Raw genomic sequence first — 15976 nt, forward strand, 5'->3', positions numbered from 1 at the left:
AGGAGGAGGAGGAGGAGGAGGAGGAGGAGGAGGAGGAGGAGATCCTCCAGGGCGTGTGGCAAAAACCACCTCCGGTCCTGGCGGATGGCGTTGGAAGCGTCCGCTGCTCGTGAACAGCTCGACAGCATGGAGTCCTCCAGGTTGGTGTATTTCTAACCGTGACCCACCTGGAGATCCATGGCGCCGAACAGTGAACTTTGCGCACCAGCAAGGCCTCCATGGACCGAGGGAAGTTCCTCTTCACCGTCGCCACCGGACGACTACGCGGCCTGCCCCTACTCTGCCCGTTTCTGTCCTTTGTCTTCTCTGCCACGATTTCTTCTGTCCATTTTCCACTTCTAACTTATTGATTAATCTTCCAGCCAAGACACACAGATTCCAGACTCTAGATTAATACCGGGTTTGCACATTTTGCTTTTGACAAAGAAAATGAATGAAGAAAGTAGAATAAATAGATAAATAAGTAAAGCAAGTAGTGTCTGACTTATCAGAAGGTCCAGAGAACACGCGCTTTTGTGCTGAAAGGCTGATGTTTAAAACACATTGAGTTTTCCGTAGTGGTAAATATTTTCCTGTTACGATGGACTTTCACAGTTCAACACTGACACATCCGACTGCGATTATCCATATGGACTGTGCAGAGAAGGGATGCCTGGCATAAGTTTTGTGTAAAGCTGGCCTGGGCTTGGGACTGCACCCAACTTTTTTAAGGTCTAGTCACTTATGATTTCTCTTCTTGCATTCTGGGTTTTCCTCACCCCGGACACCCTACCAAGCTGCTTCCTCCTAGCTGTGCTCTGATCCCTGGTTTCATCCTTCATGGGATTTCTGAAGGTTCTTTTCTTTTCTCTGTTGGTGCTATGTGCCTAAGCTCATCAAAGAAAACAGTACTGCCTGCTCTGGGGCCCTGCAATTATATCTTCTCCAACCATAACCAGAATTGCTAGTGTAAACTAAGAGTAGGACAAGAAAGTGTCTGAGATATGGTGTGTATTCTTAAAATCTGGAAGAGACTGGATTTATACCTCCACTCCCGTTTCTGACTGTAGATGTGTTCAGTCAGGGCTGTGCCCTTTGAAATGTGTTTAGTTTTTGAAGAGAGAGGGTAGGAGAGAATTGAATGTGCTTAGCGTAGGACAGAGGTATAGCTGGTGGGAAAGCCTGCCTGTGCTGGGCCTTGAGTCCTGCCCTGACCAAATGTGCATATCCTCCAAAGACATGGCAGTTTAATTTCTCACTGCTTAATGAATGACCTGATATCTATGTCCAAACTCTCCTGAATTCTATATCAATTATTAACTCTGAATATGCTGCTGATTATTTTAATAAATGGTAACTGACTACAAAAACAGATGGAAAGATAAGCAGATAGACAAGTGGTAGATGGATGGGTAGGCAGATAAGAGGTGATAGTAGACGATTGCAGGTATGTTAGTAGGAGCATCCTGTTTGCCTATTTTAGTCCAAAAGTTGACTTTCACAGTACACGGAAGACCGTGGGATCTGATGAAAGCCATGGAGGGCACAAGGGGGCCCTGAAGCGTTAAGGACTGTGCCTCACATATCTAATCTATTTTAAGTATTGTATTTCCTTAAAGGGGAAGAAACCAATCAGAACCCTCATATGTAATAGATCAGCATATTCAGAGAGGAACACACATTCCTGCATCAGGAAACTTGGACTTACATCATGTTTTAAGGCTCTAGAAATTTATCACTTGCAGCAACGTAGGCACTCCCTTAACCCATGCTTCCTCTTATACTATTTGAAAATTCTAAGACATTGCTGTGTGGCATATTGAAGAAATAATATGCAAGTTCTTTGTAAACTGGCAGAGCTTGCGCATTGAAGAAGTTACTAGTATTGGTGTAGTAAATGCAACTGATTACAAAACAGAAAGACAGATTTTTGTTTTGTTTTGTTTTTGTATTCAGTACAGGGTCTACAGGGTCTCACTACACAGATCATACTCAGTGATTTTCCTGTTTTTCAGCCTCCCAAGAGCTGGAATTACAGGCGCTCACCACCACGCCATCTCAGTCGTGTCTCAGTGCGCTCAGGGATGGGGGTGGCACAGCATGCCGGGGAGTGAACCCTGGTCCCTGCATCTGCCTTAGCAAGTGCTTTAATCTGTTAAGCTATTTGGCCAGCCCTGAAACACTGGTAGTGATAAGAGAGAAACAGTGACAGAAGGCTAAGCCAAAGTCAGGTTTGGTAAGAACCACGTCATTGGTCACTGCACTGCAAGCTGATATGAGCAGCTTGCTGGTCTGTTTGATTCATTCTAGTATAGATCCAGAACATCGAGATACTAAATAAACACATTTAAGATGAATAAATACACTTTTGTTTCCTCTTTGGGTCAAGATTTAACATCTTTCTTCAAATCTGCCTGGGTGGCAAAGACACTGACATTGAAAACCTGCATTTTAAAAACCAATGGATCTGAACTACCACTTCTGCCTTGAACGCAACTGAAAACTTGGTCCAACTTTTACTCTCCCAAAATTCAGGAGCCACCTGCTATGGTTAAATTTGTGAAGATCTGCTAATCTGGAACTCGCAAAGGGCCACTTTCCCTTTCCCAAGTCATTGGAGTCAATACTGGGCTGTCCACACTCCAAGGAATAAGAATGATTAACTACAACTGCCAAGAAGAGAGTATCAGCCACTCTGTCCTCTTTTTATTTTTATCTATACTGTAAAATAAATTTATAGTATAATATGCACAACCAAAGAGTACCTTATGCATTTATACAATTCATAAATAAATATCCATACATTAATCAAGGTCAGGACTTTCAGCACTCCTCTGATGACTTCCCTATAATATGTGCTTCTTTCTGCTTGAGAACATTGTAGGACATCCAGAAAGGCTGCTTTACTCACCCCTAGTGGAACCTGGAAATGACCTGGAATTTATTTATTTTTTATTAATTTTATTGAGAAACAAATAGCAATGAGACAGTTTCAAAACCAATTAATAGGATAGTTTCAATAATTAATACATTGCATGTTGTTGTCTTTGTCGTGGTTATTCATAGTACAAGATGCAGACATGATATCCTGTCCAAACACTATTAGTACAAATCTTTCTTCTCATTGAATTAAGAGAAAGTAGCTGTATATCTATCCTAACTATTTTGTATATACAGATACAAAATGGTCCTTCGTTTGTATCCTCTTTTTTTGTTTAGTTTTGTCAGAGATGGGTTTAAAGCTAAATCCTGAGGTGATTTGACTGACCTTATCAGATAAAAATGTTACATTTCTTGTTATATAGGTCTTGCTTTATCTTGGTCTTAACCATCCAGCAGAAAAGTATAACAAGGTATGAAAAGTAATAATATTAATAAAATATTAATAAAAGAAATAATATTAATATGCTGTGCTGTAAAGGGCCCAAGTCAACAACATCTGACATTGCCAGTCTTATGCATAACCCACTACTATTATGGACCACTGGACTATATTGGATTATTTTGCTGAATCCGCACAACTACAATGTTTAAATGACAATGGAATACCCATCTCTGACCTGGAATTTAAAGTTCCTAGAAGCAGGTTTCAAAAATGATTCACCCAAACAATAATTGTTTCAACAGTTGGTAAGACAATTCAGTGTGATTTTGACCCACTTCATAAACTTTATCATGTGTTTAAACTCAGTCACCCTCTAAGGGTCCTGACTTCAACAGAAACCCCTTTCCTGTCTCCCTTTCCCATTTCCTCTTCCCTTATCTCTGCATAGCTCCTTGCAGTTCACTAGGTTGAAGTGGAATCTTGCTACTGGGAGAACCTACTATAAGGGAAGAACATGTTCAAAATCATTCAGATGTTACTACTCTAAACTCTGAAGCTTTCTTTCCATCTTTCCAGGGCAACCTTCTCTTAATACTGGTCAGAAGAGCATCACTCTGATTTTACTCCTCGCTATGGCTAGGCATGTTACCATTTGCCGCTGCAGCAGTGGGCACTGAGGTTAGTCCTAAAAGTTGTTCAGAGGTCCTTGTTTCCTTTCACAATCTCCCTGTGTCTACATGGGACTGCTGCCAGGTTCTCAGAGCCAATGAATAGGTAAGGAACTGCTGCTGAGAGCATCAGAAAAGAAAAACCCTTGCCTTTTGTTTGGGTGAAAATGTTTTTCCTCTTGCTAATTCATGCAGAGAAAATCCTGCTCCCTAGGATTCTGTATGTGTTTTTGTTTATTCAAACAGTCTTCAGTGCCTCCTGGGAGACTAAAATGAAAAATAATGGCAATAATCAAAACCACTCCTGTTTACAGAAGATGATTCCTCTTGATCAGATAATTTTCAGCATTTTGGTGCAGGAATTTGAGAGAGGCATTTGCATGAAAGCTAGCTTTGCAAATGAGGGAGGGCATCCATACCTACTATTTGTCCCTTGACACATAATTCTCTGTATCTTTCCAGAAGATCCTGACTTTCTTAAAAACAGGTTGATGTGTTGAAGAAAGTGGCCCACATTGTTTTATCATGCACAGAAACACAGTGAGAAAGACCTACAGAATGCCTCGTCCTCTACACGTGGTGGCTGCGTTGTGTCCAATGGAGCAAAATGTGACTCAAGGCATTTTTGAATTGAGGCATCCTTAATTTGTTAATTTTATCTGAATGGTCTATATTCCAGTTCTAAGTGACATGAATTGGATTTTGAAGCATCCTACTTTATAAACAAATACGCAAAGGTAGAAAACTTCCTGTAATTCTTAGAAAAATTTCCATAATTTGCACCTTATTTAGAGAGTAGATCGAAATGATGTCAATTGAAATGGTTTCCCTGGTACATCCCCAACAGAAGCCCATGGAGTTTAGAATCATTGTTGGCTGAAATTCTGGAGTGAAACCCATTAATTATGTGATTACGTCAATACTGCCCCTCCAGGACAATCTCTCCAGGTGTCTGACCATGGGGACAATTTTGTTTGCCGAATGATGAAATTTCAACATACAATCCATCTTTATTTTATTTTAATTAAGTTATTTATTTATTTTTTGAGTTTTAGGGAGGGGTCTACAGTGTGTTCAGCGTCTCACTACTAGATCAGACTCATAGTTACACACCTGCTTACAGTCTCCCAAGAACTAGGATTATAGGCATGCGCTACCATGCCCAGTCTCAACTGCCATCTCAGCAAGCCCCGGGGGAGGGGCTGGCAGGGCAGGTCCTGGGGATCGAACCCCTGACCCCTCTACCGGCTTGCAGGTGCTTTAATCCACTGAGCTATTTGGTCAGCCCTTCAATATTTCTTTTAAAATAATTTATAAGAGCAAGATATGTATAAGATATCCTCCAAAATAAAACTCAGCCATGCCCACTAGATCACTATTGAAATTATAGATTAGGAGGTGTATCATAGATTCTAGTTATATTATAACTATAACTATTATCTATATTAACTATATATAACTATAACTATTGAAGTTATAGATTATGAGGTGTATGAGGGATCAGGGGAAATATAACTAATTTATTGAAATGCAGAATAACATAATATCCTTTAGGAGCAACATTTCAGAGAATAATATTGACTGTAATATTTGTAGTCTACATAATACGAACTAACTACAAATCATAAAATTAATCAATTCATAAAATAGGTGTGCTTGGGCCGGCCAGATAGCTCAGTGGACTGAAGTGCCTGCTTAGGCAGGCTCAGTGACCAGGGTTCCTTCCCCAGTGTGCAGGGCCAGCCCTGCCCATGGGGCATGATGAGAGGGAGATTAAAACTGGCTGTGGTGGCTCACACCTGTAATCCCAACACTTGGGAGGCTCGAAACAGGAGGATCACCACTAGTCTGATCTGTGTAGTGAAACCCTGTAGATTCTGCGCTAAATAAATAAAATAAATAATAAATAAGTTAGCTGTGCTTTTTGTTAATTTTCATTTCTTCCACAATTGTTCCAGCATGTTCTTCTCTCAGCAAGTCTTAAACCTTGAAAACTTCTCTTGAAAGTTTATTTTTGACTATTGAGTTCTTGATAGATTTTATTGAACAAATTACAATGAGTACTGGTTTTTTTTCCCAATTTGTTACTTTGTGTAGCTGTCATAGCTTCACTTCCCTATACTCAAAATTAACTTCATCCAATATTCAACATGTAAATCCTAAGCCCTACTCTCTGCTTTCTTTGTATCATGTACTGAGACAGGTCAGCCCCTTTCCAAGCAGCTACTGTTTTTCCAAATTTGAAAACGAATTACTCACTGGAATACTGTCCGATTTTTCTTTAGTAGAGTCATAGGAAGGCCAACACATAATCTTTCCATTAAATATTCTTTCTTGCTTATTCAAGCCATAATTTTAGAGACTTAACAATGGGGAAAAATTAGCTATAGAAATGATAAAATAAATATGCCTAAGTTCCAGTGTTGATGACAATCAATAGCCTCACAGTCTTCTAATTCTGTGTATTCAGGTCTTGACACTGGAGGCAGTCTCACCTAGAAAATTAGTATTTTCTAGGTTTGGTATTTTGCTAAGATAACTAAAATGTTTTGGTTTTGGGTTCTAAAAGCCCATGATGCTAATCTAGATTTACGAAATAAATATTCTCAAAACTATGGATATGAACTCTAAGAACTACCGATACCCCTAGGAAAATATTTTCTAACCTTAAGTTAAATTTAAGTGAACATTCTTTTTTTTGTTAAATTAACTTTCTTTCTTTATTTTTTTCTGTAGTTAGGGCAGAGTATACAGGGTCTACAGGGTCTTACTGCATAGATTGGACTCCTAGTGATCCTTCTGTTTACAGCCTCCCAAGTGCTGGGATTACAGGTGTGTACTACCACACCCAGTCTCAGTTCATGTCTCAGAGTGTCCCGGGGGCAGGGCCAACACTATAGGCCCGAGGATCGAACTCCCAGCCATTGCATCTGCCTAAACAGATGCTTTAATCTGCTAAGTTATTTGGCTGGCTCTCTGTTAAATTAACTTTCAATCTTCCATCTAAAGTACCTCATAAACAGAACAAAGATTGCTTAAAATTTTATTATCACCATAGTGTGACTGGTGCTGATAGTAGTAGCCACCTCGTAGTATTTTAAAGGAGTGTGCACCTTCATATAAGCTAGGCTTTGAGAGTCCATGAGAATAATGGACATAAAAATGTAGATGTCAATTTAATTTAGAGATGACATTTGGAATTTTGTTTTCTTTAGAACAGGATTCTTAAAATTAAAAAAAAAAAACACCTGCTAAAGTCATGTTGAAAGAGACACAGAGTCTAATCTGAGGAGAAACAGTGATTAGATTTATAGACAAGCAAAGATGAAAATGTGTAGATAGACAAAGAGGAGCTTCCCCTGGGGCCACACCACAAAATCCAGGCTTGTTTCTCGTTTTCAGGACTGTTATTCATACTTGCTGTAAATGGCTCCAATAATGTTGCATTCTCCCCCCTCCCCTTTAATTATACTTTGAGTTATACCTGTGGTGTTCCATAGGCATGGATAGAAGACAAGAAGAGAAATGAATAAAAGATAAACTGTTTTCAATTAAGAAAACTGGTCCAACACTCCTTTCCACTCTAGGAGCTCATTCATTATATGCCTTTGTTTTTCACTACATAGCAATTTCACATCCCAAAGGATATAACACAAGAGCTGTTGAGTTGGGAACCAGAATCAGTTGAAAGTGAATTGCTTGCCTGTGAATCTACATATGCAATTGCAGTTTGCCATTAGTGTACAATTAACCCTTCATATCAGTGGCTCAGACCAACCGCAGATCTAGAGTAAAAGAATAAATGGTTCCTGTCCTGAATATGTGCAGATGATTTTTTTTGTTCTCATTCCCCCCAAATACAACATGATACTCACTTACCTATCATTTACATTTTATTGGATATTAGCTAGAGATCATTCACAATATGTGGCAGAATGTGTGCATACAATATGTAGATGTTGCATCATTTCATAGGAAGGACTTGAGCAGGTGGGGTTTATATATCTGTAATCAATGTCTTGTAGATACTGAGGTGCAACTACACTAATAAATGCTAAATATGTATCTTTACCTGAGAGCTCTCCATGGCAGCCTGAAAATGCAATGACTCACTCTAAGTCTCCTCTTAAATGTGCACTGGTTTCCTCAACCTCAAATGTACATGGTGGAAATAATCATTGTTTTATGATCTGTACCAACTCCACCTGCCCTCCATCTGCCAAATTGTCTACCTGAGACATGAGCCGCTTCTGTCATGCAATCTATTATCACCACTACCACGCTGGGCCAGTCACCTGGGCCAGTCAATTCTGCTTTTTAAGATTCCTCCAATCCATGCCCCATTCATTCTTTTGGAAGCCATGGCTCTGTCCTACGTTAGCTCTTCATCTTGCTTTTCTCTTTTCAGTCTTCCTTCTTTCTCAAATCACTTTGCATTCCTAAACCAGAGCCACTTCTCATAAGCATAAATCAATCACATTTCTCTCTTGATTAGCCATTTAATGATGTTCCATTTCCCCAACTCAGCCGAATTAAGGTGTTTGTTATTCAAAGCTCTTGATAATCTGTCATCGCCAACCTGCGCAAGCACCCCCGCACCACCCCCTCCTTGCAGTTAGTCTAGTCAGCTTCCACTCATTTAACATGCCAAACACGGGACAGTTCCCCCTTCAAGATTCCTCTGCCTCATGGAGATTGCTTGCCCCTGACCATGTTCTCAGATGCATGTGGTTTCAGATGCAGTCACTCTGAATGAACAGTTATGAATGTGCATGTGAATGTACACACCTCAACACACAGACATAAACCATGCAAGGTATAATTACTACCTCTGAAAACACAGGGTCCTTATTTTTCTTGGATTGAATGAGTGCAAAGTTTAGTCATTCATTATCTATCCTTGAGAGCACTTAGTCTACCTAGGAAAATAGTCCCCCTGAATGAGGAAAATATTGCTCCTCCACACACTGGAATATTTCATTAAAATGTCTTACCAAGTCTATGGGAATTCAAGAAAACAAAATTTAGTCTAACCTCACGCGGTCACTGAGAAACTCTTTCATCTGTCAGAGAACTGTGGGATACTGTTTTGCTTTGTAATAGAAAACAGAGGCTAACTTTCCAAATGTTCTTGTAGACATCACCTCATATATGTTTCAAAAATTATCTACTTGAGCCCTTTCATTTTTTGATGAGCAGCCAGAAGCCCAGAAGAACATGCTGTTTCTCTGAATAAGTCTGAGGTTGTTATTATTTTCTTATAGAAATATGTAGAGGTGATTTTCCCACTGTTCAAATGTCTTCTTTCACTTTTTGCATTATCTGAAAAGAATTTTTTAAAATATCCGTGCTCGCTACTTCGGGAAAGCTCTTGACTATAAAAAACGTAGAATATATGACAAAAACGTTCTGAAAAGAAATCTGCAATTTTAAGATTCATGGAATGGAAACTTGGGAAGAGGAATAAGACAGAGAGACTTTCCCTTACTTCATAGGACAGAAGCTAGAAGAGGCACGCACCCTTAATTTAACCTTACTGTGAAAAAATGCTAATAAGAATGATGGCTAATGTTTTCTGTGTTGATATTGTCTGGTGGCAACTCCAAACTTATACACACTTTTATGTTTTGGTGCTTAGAGCCTTATCATATTGGAGCAGAAATGAACCCTCTGCCATCTGTTGGCTTACTTCCTGTGTCTATTTGGACTTTAGGCCAAACATCTTAATCTTCTTCATGCCTTAAGCTTTTTTATTCCTTTTCTTTTCTTTCAGCTTGGTGGATTGATTTCCACCAGTTTGATTGCCAGAGACCCCATAGGAAGATGATCCAGAGAGTGAATTTGGGGCCAGCGTCCACTCAATGGTAAGTTATGGGACAGTTTTCCTTTAGTTGTCATAGAAAATTAAACCTATGGCTTTTCTTTTCCAAAGCATATTCCCAATTCATGTGTTTTGAAAATCAGTTAGATAAATTAATTGAAGCAGTTTTTCAACCATTAAAAATTTAGACAAACAGAATTTTCCTAAGCATAACTGATCATTGAAAATATCCCATACAAGTACATCTCATCTTTCAAATTGGAGCTTTGTTTTCATCTACAACACGATGATTAATTCACTCATGCAGCCAAAGTTAATACCTGCCACATTCCAGCCACCATGTCAAGTTTCATTGGTAAATTAGATAGTTGTTGTTACTGCCTCCTACTGAGATACCAAAAACTTTAAATTGACAGTTAGATAAAGGCATTACATTTTAGGAAGGAGTCAGAGAAAATAGATAAGCGTACATACACCCAGACCAGCATTTAAGATAGGAGTCACACAGACAGGCTTTTTTCGGATACAGGTAAAGCAAGGAAGCAGTAAGAAGATGCTGACCGAACCAAGCACACTGAAGTGGGAAAATGGAATGCTCTATATGGAAGGATATAGCATGTTCAAGAAAGTTAAAGGCAAATAAGTATGCTTAATATCTGATTGAAGAGGCAGCAACTCAAGATGAGACTGGAAAGTTGAGAAGTTTCAGGTTATGCACTGAAAGCCACGACAAGGAACAGAATGAGAGAAGAGAATGAAGAATCAAACAGGAATCACAGCCAACAGGACCTCAGCCAGGAGATCAATGGCAAGTCAACAAAGATGGGACGGACCCTCGGCCTCCTTTCTGACCCCCAATAACCCCAGCCTAACCATGAAAAAGCATCAAACAGACTCAAACTGAGAGACTTTTGACATTCCACAAATCTCTAACTAGTACAATTGACAGCTGTCAAATTCATCAGAAATAGAGAGAACTTGTCACAGTGAAACTGTCACGATATCTAGGAGCCCAAGGAAAGACATGAGAACCAAACTTATGGTGGCTTATGTAGGAGAGCCTAAACTGCAAATGCACATCGCAGAAGGAAAATTAGAGGAATCTGAGTGAAGGAGTGGCTTTAGTCCTCAGCATTGGCTTGTTAGTATTAACAAAGGGACCTCTGTGATATGTGCATTGTAGTTCTCTGTATTATCTCTGCTGTACCTCTAAAACTATGTTAAAAGAAAACTGTCATTTTAAAAGACATGAGGGCTACATTGCTGAATTTTGTAAATTAGTGGATGATAGTGCCTTTACCTCAGATAAGAAAGACAAGGAGAGAATGGAGGAGAAAATGCAAGAAGAGGGCATAGCAAGTTTTAAGATAGAGAGCTAATAGATGAGAGAGAGAAAGAGAGAGAGACAGAGAGAGAGAAAGAGAGAGAGAGAGAGAGAGAGAGAGAGAGAGAGAGAGAGAGAGAAAATAGATAGATAGACAAACCGACGGATGGATGTAATTGTATTTTAATATGTATTTTGCAAAAGGCAATTTAAATTATTATAGACTATATCTTTGGATACAACCATTGACCACAGCCTCCCTTACATTTAGTAAAGAGCCAAACCCGAATCTCCTTCAGGCTGGCAGCCTCCATGAGCTGGTTCTGTTGTTCACCAGAGCACAACCTGCGGCCTGCCGCCATGGGACAGGAATGCAGACAGTCTTCTGGGGTTTCTCCTCAGAGCAGCCCTGGTAAACATATTGCCCCTATGCGTGGTCTTCCTGACTCTGACACAAGTTCTCACTGCTGCAGAATGTGGCAGATTTCTTTTAAGCACTACTATTCTTCTGAGATTCTACAATAAAAAATTACTTAGTTTGAAAGGTAGCCCATGGTCACAGAATACTCTCTGTTCAGAATCTTTTCCCCCAGAAAATAGGGTCAAGATATCGGGTTTTCTGAGCTTCTCCCTCCCACAGCAGTGCATTGCCCTGTTTCAGGGCAGCATCCAGAAGCAACATGACCATCATGCCACGCTCCAGGTGCCCTCTGGCTGCACGGTTCCTTGGATGATGTTTTGGTTCCCTCCATCTGAGGTCAGCTCAACAAAATTAAGTCAGCTCTTGTAGAAAATCATGTTTAAATGTGAGCTACAGACTTGTTAATTATATTCAAGATTTGGAACATATTAATGTCAGCTTTGATGCAATGTCCTTGGTAATGTAGTAATAACCTTAATCTGTGACCCTAGGTTAGAAAAGAGAAATGAAAATTAATTGCAATGTTCATGATAGACAGAGGATCAACTGGAAATGGTGGAATGTGCCACAGCAAGAAGTTTTAATTCATGGGAGAATTCTGATTTACTGGGAAGGCAGACAAGTTCTCTTGCTTATGCTTTGAATTTCTCAAATGGCTCTTATTCTGATACAAAGAAGTAAGTGTTAAAGGATAAAGAATTTGGAAATGTGCTCAACATAGGGCAAATGGCATTCATTCCTATAACAGCAATTTAGATAAACAAACTAATTAAACAACTTTGGAGGTTTTGTCTGAATCTGAATCACTGTAAACAGTTATTTTAATCTTAGTAAACTTCATAGGTATAGTATTTATGTGTTTAGGAAATGTTTCCAAACTTATTTCTTATATTCTGTTAAAACACACACACACACACACACACACACACACACACACACACACACACAATGAGTACTAGCCATTAAAGAAAAGCAGCAACTTTCTGCCTGGGTATTGTACTGGGTTTCACCCTTGACTGGGGAAATGTGGTGTATTTGGAAAGAAAAGTTGATAGATGTCCTGGTAATGTCCTACAGTTGTAGTTAAGATTGAAAAATTCTTAATTGGTTTTACTCCTCAACTAGAAATCAGTAACGATGCCTACCTCACAGAAGCTACATGAGGGAGGATGCAGAAATGTGAAAACAGTAAATGTTAAACAGAATAAAGGCATTGTTCTCCCTCACAAGAGGAGCGAGAAGGCAACATGTCAAAGGCAACTCAGTGAGAGTTTAAGCATCCAGCCTCACATACCACCAGTGTTTCTCCTCAGAAAACGCTTCTCCATCAGTACTGCATATTCCACCAATATGCAAGAGAAAGAACTTTACGGACACTCTGAACAGGATGGGGCAGTAGACTAAAAAGTTTTATTTTTTTAAAGGACTTTTGAATTGGTACAATCACAGCAATAACTTTTTGCAGATCTAGGGCCTTATTCTTAATAAGAATAACTTGCATTATGGCTTTACCATGGGGAGAAATAAAATAGATTGTACCCCAGGATAAGCAAAGGGAATTGGAGGCAAGACCATGTCAATAAAAAGTTGTCAGCAAGAAGGGCTACTACCTCATTTCTCAAAATTGATTCCTATTACAGATTCAATGATGATTCATTCAGTGCTGATGATTTGTCTGACTTAAAAGGTTCTGACTATTCCTGTATGTAATTCCTTTCTGAACGTTTGCTAAAACATTTCTCATGGAATCCCTGTAACTTCTAACACTGCAGGTCAACCACTCATTCTAGGAAGGAAGTACTAAATAAAAAAAACTCAGAGGTATCACATCTGTCCTTTTCCATGCAGAATGGCAGGGATGTGGCAGGGATGTAATAGCTGTGACAGGGAAGAGGGAATATTTTGTTCCTATTTGAAGAAACTTTTGGGTTTCATACTAGGGGCCAACGAACTAAGCAATGTCTTGATGCTTTGGAAATTCTCCTGTTTAAACACAACAGGAAAAAGCAGCACTTGTAGCAGAACCAGGACCAGGAAGAGAAAGATAAGTGGAATGGTCAACATGGCCATAAGGAAAGTAAGGTTTACTGGAGCATCCCTGAGCTCCTCACCAAAGCTTTCTAAACAGTACCTGTCTTTGTAAGGGAAGAGAGGACCTCAAATACCTTCCAGGACAGAGAGATAGCTTTCTTCACACATCTGCTTCTCGAGATATAAAGTAGAACCACCTCATATTGCAATATACTTTTTTTTTTGGTGGAATTGGGGATTGAACTCAGGCCCTTATGCTTGCCAGGAAAGACTGAGCCATTTTCCCGGCCCCTGCAATATACTTTCAAGACAAAATTATAAGTGTAACTTCCATGGGTATGACCCTTAGAGGAACAGCTAAGGGAATCTCTAGGGAAATCTCCAGATTGTCACTTCACAGAGGTCTAGGCAACAAGAACTTGGACATCTCTTCCACATGGACACTTGGTCTCCTTAGGAGGAGGCAGAGTAATTTTAAATCAAGGTCTGTGTTGTTTTGAACTTTACAATGAAATTCTGTTCCTTGAGGGTTGGTTGATTCAAGTAAAATTCAAACTCAGCACTCTTAACTTCTCCATCACTTATAGAGAGGATTTATCACAGATCAGCAGCCAGTTAGTGGTTTTGTTTTATATGCTTATGGCCTTTCTGACAAGCATTCAGTGCAATTTCTGTGTGGAAAGATGAAAAACACAAAGGAGTGGGAGCTGGGCATCGTGGCTGCTCATTTAAGCTGTGTCATGTTGAAAACATCACCAAGGTTAACAATTCTCTCTTTAGAAGACACCAGTAGAAACCACCCTTGGCCCTACCTCTCCAAGAAGGGCCCAGAACAACTGGAGGTATGTGCTCTGCATTCACATCCTTGCCCACCTATTCTGGCTGGCACTGAACTGCACTGTGTTAGCCAAAGTTCAGAATACACTTGAGCTGAAGCATGGGAAGGCCATGGAAGGGAAGGAATTGCAGCAACCCATCTGCCTGGGCCTCCATGACTTCTCTCACAGCACAAGAGGAGTCTGGGAGAGATTGTGAGCTACCCATTGCCATGGGATGAATTGGTCTGATATCTGCCATGGTTCCATCTGCCTATTTCTATTACTTTCTTAGGTGAAAATAAAGTGAAATGGAACAGTAGAGAGTACATGATTTCCATAGAATATTCCCCTTTGATGAAATATTTTGCTCATGGTAAGCAACACAGCTAACCTAGCCTTTTAAATTGGCTTCTGGCCTTTTCATGATCTGCAACAAAATAATTTCTTCCTATCTTTATTCTATACCACCATACCAACCCTGGTTTGTGAAAATAATGCATGGGATGTGAAAAGTTCCCTTTTTACTGCTCTGCCATATTTTATAAACTCTTCTGAGAGATCCTTCTTCCTCCATAAGAATCCATTAAAGCCTGGCCCAACCTGTTATTGTTTTATTGAAATAAAGTTCATCTGAGTTAGTTTTCCTCTCTTCCTTTGTGATTTATTTATTTATTTTTTCCTTTATGGAAGGGTCTACAGGGTGTTCAGGGTCTCACTACTAGATCGGACTTGTAGTGATCTGCCTGTTTACAGCATCCCAAGAGCTGGGATGATAGGCACATGCCACCACGCCCAGTCTCAATTGCCATTTCAGCGCGTCCCAGGGGTGGGCTGCACAGCAGGCCCAGGGATCAAACCCCTGGGCCCCTGGGCCTTTTTGCAGGTGCTTTAATCTGCTGAGTTATTTGGCCATCTCTTCCTTTGTGTTTTTAGGAACCCTAGCATTAGCATCCATGATTGTGTTGCGGTTTTTTTGCTTGTTTGTTTGTTTGTTTTGTTTTTTCATCTTATCTCCTTGGACAGATGATAAGGAGTGGGTTTATGACAAATCATTTTTGTATACTAAATACTTAGCAGAGAAACTGGAGGTTCCTCATTTTGTAGCAATAAGTGTTGAAGGATAAATGAGTAACCAAATATTTCTAATGTAACAACAGCCTTCAGTCTCTTAAACCACTTGTATATAGTTTCTATATAGCAAATGACTGATTGCATGATTCAGGAAGGTAAAAACTAAACTTTAAAATTCAGAATCATACCATGAAAATAATGCAGACAGGAACAGTGAATTTTTACGGTTTAAAATACAGATATTATTCTCACTAGATATCTATGAGACTGCTGGCATTTAAGTTGTTTTTCCAAGTGTCAAAGGGAATGTCTGAGATCTCAGATTTTCAAGAAAGTGGTGGTCCAGTTCTCTTTAACAATCATGTAGTTTTCACAGACAAAGAACGTAGTAACACTAAGGTCCCAATTGTTTGTCATATGTCCTCAGGATTGGACTCAGGACCTTGCACTTGCCATGTAGGCACTTATGTCCCTGGGCTATATCCCTGGCCCTCACACTCCATTCTTTTTTTTTTTTT

The 15976-nt window shown here is 39.7% G+C and overlaps 1 protein-coding gene and 1 pseudogene across 1 annotated transcript in view; one reads left to right on the forward strand and one right to left on the reverse strand.

The window, feature by feature from the left end:
- The window catches only part of LOC101568374, a 111420-nt pseudogene extending 111307 nt beyond the window's left edge, over positions 1-113 (forward strand).
- The window catches only part of Chrm2 (cholinergic receptor muscarinic 2), a 157235-nt gene that overhangs the window by 122832 nt on the left and 18427 nt on the right, over positions 1-15976 (reverse strand). The window lies entirely within an intron of this gene.

The sequence above is a fragment of the Octodon degus genome, unplaced genomic scaffold (assembly GCF_000260255.1).
Source record: "Octodon degus isolate 3935 unplaced genomic scaffold, OctDeg1.0 scaffold00027, whole genome shotgun sequence".
Classification (NCBI taxonomy): Eukaryota; Metazoa; Chordata; class Mammalia; order Rodentia; family Octodontidae; genus Octodon; species Octodon degus.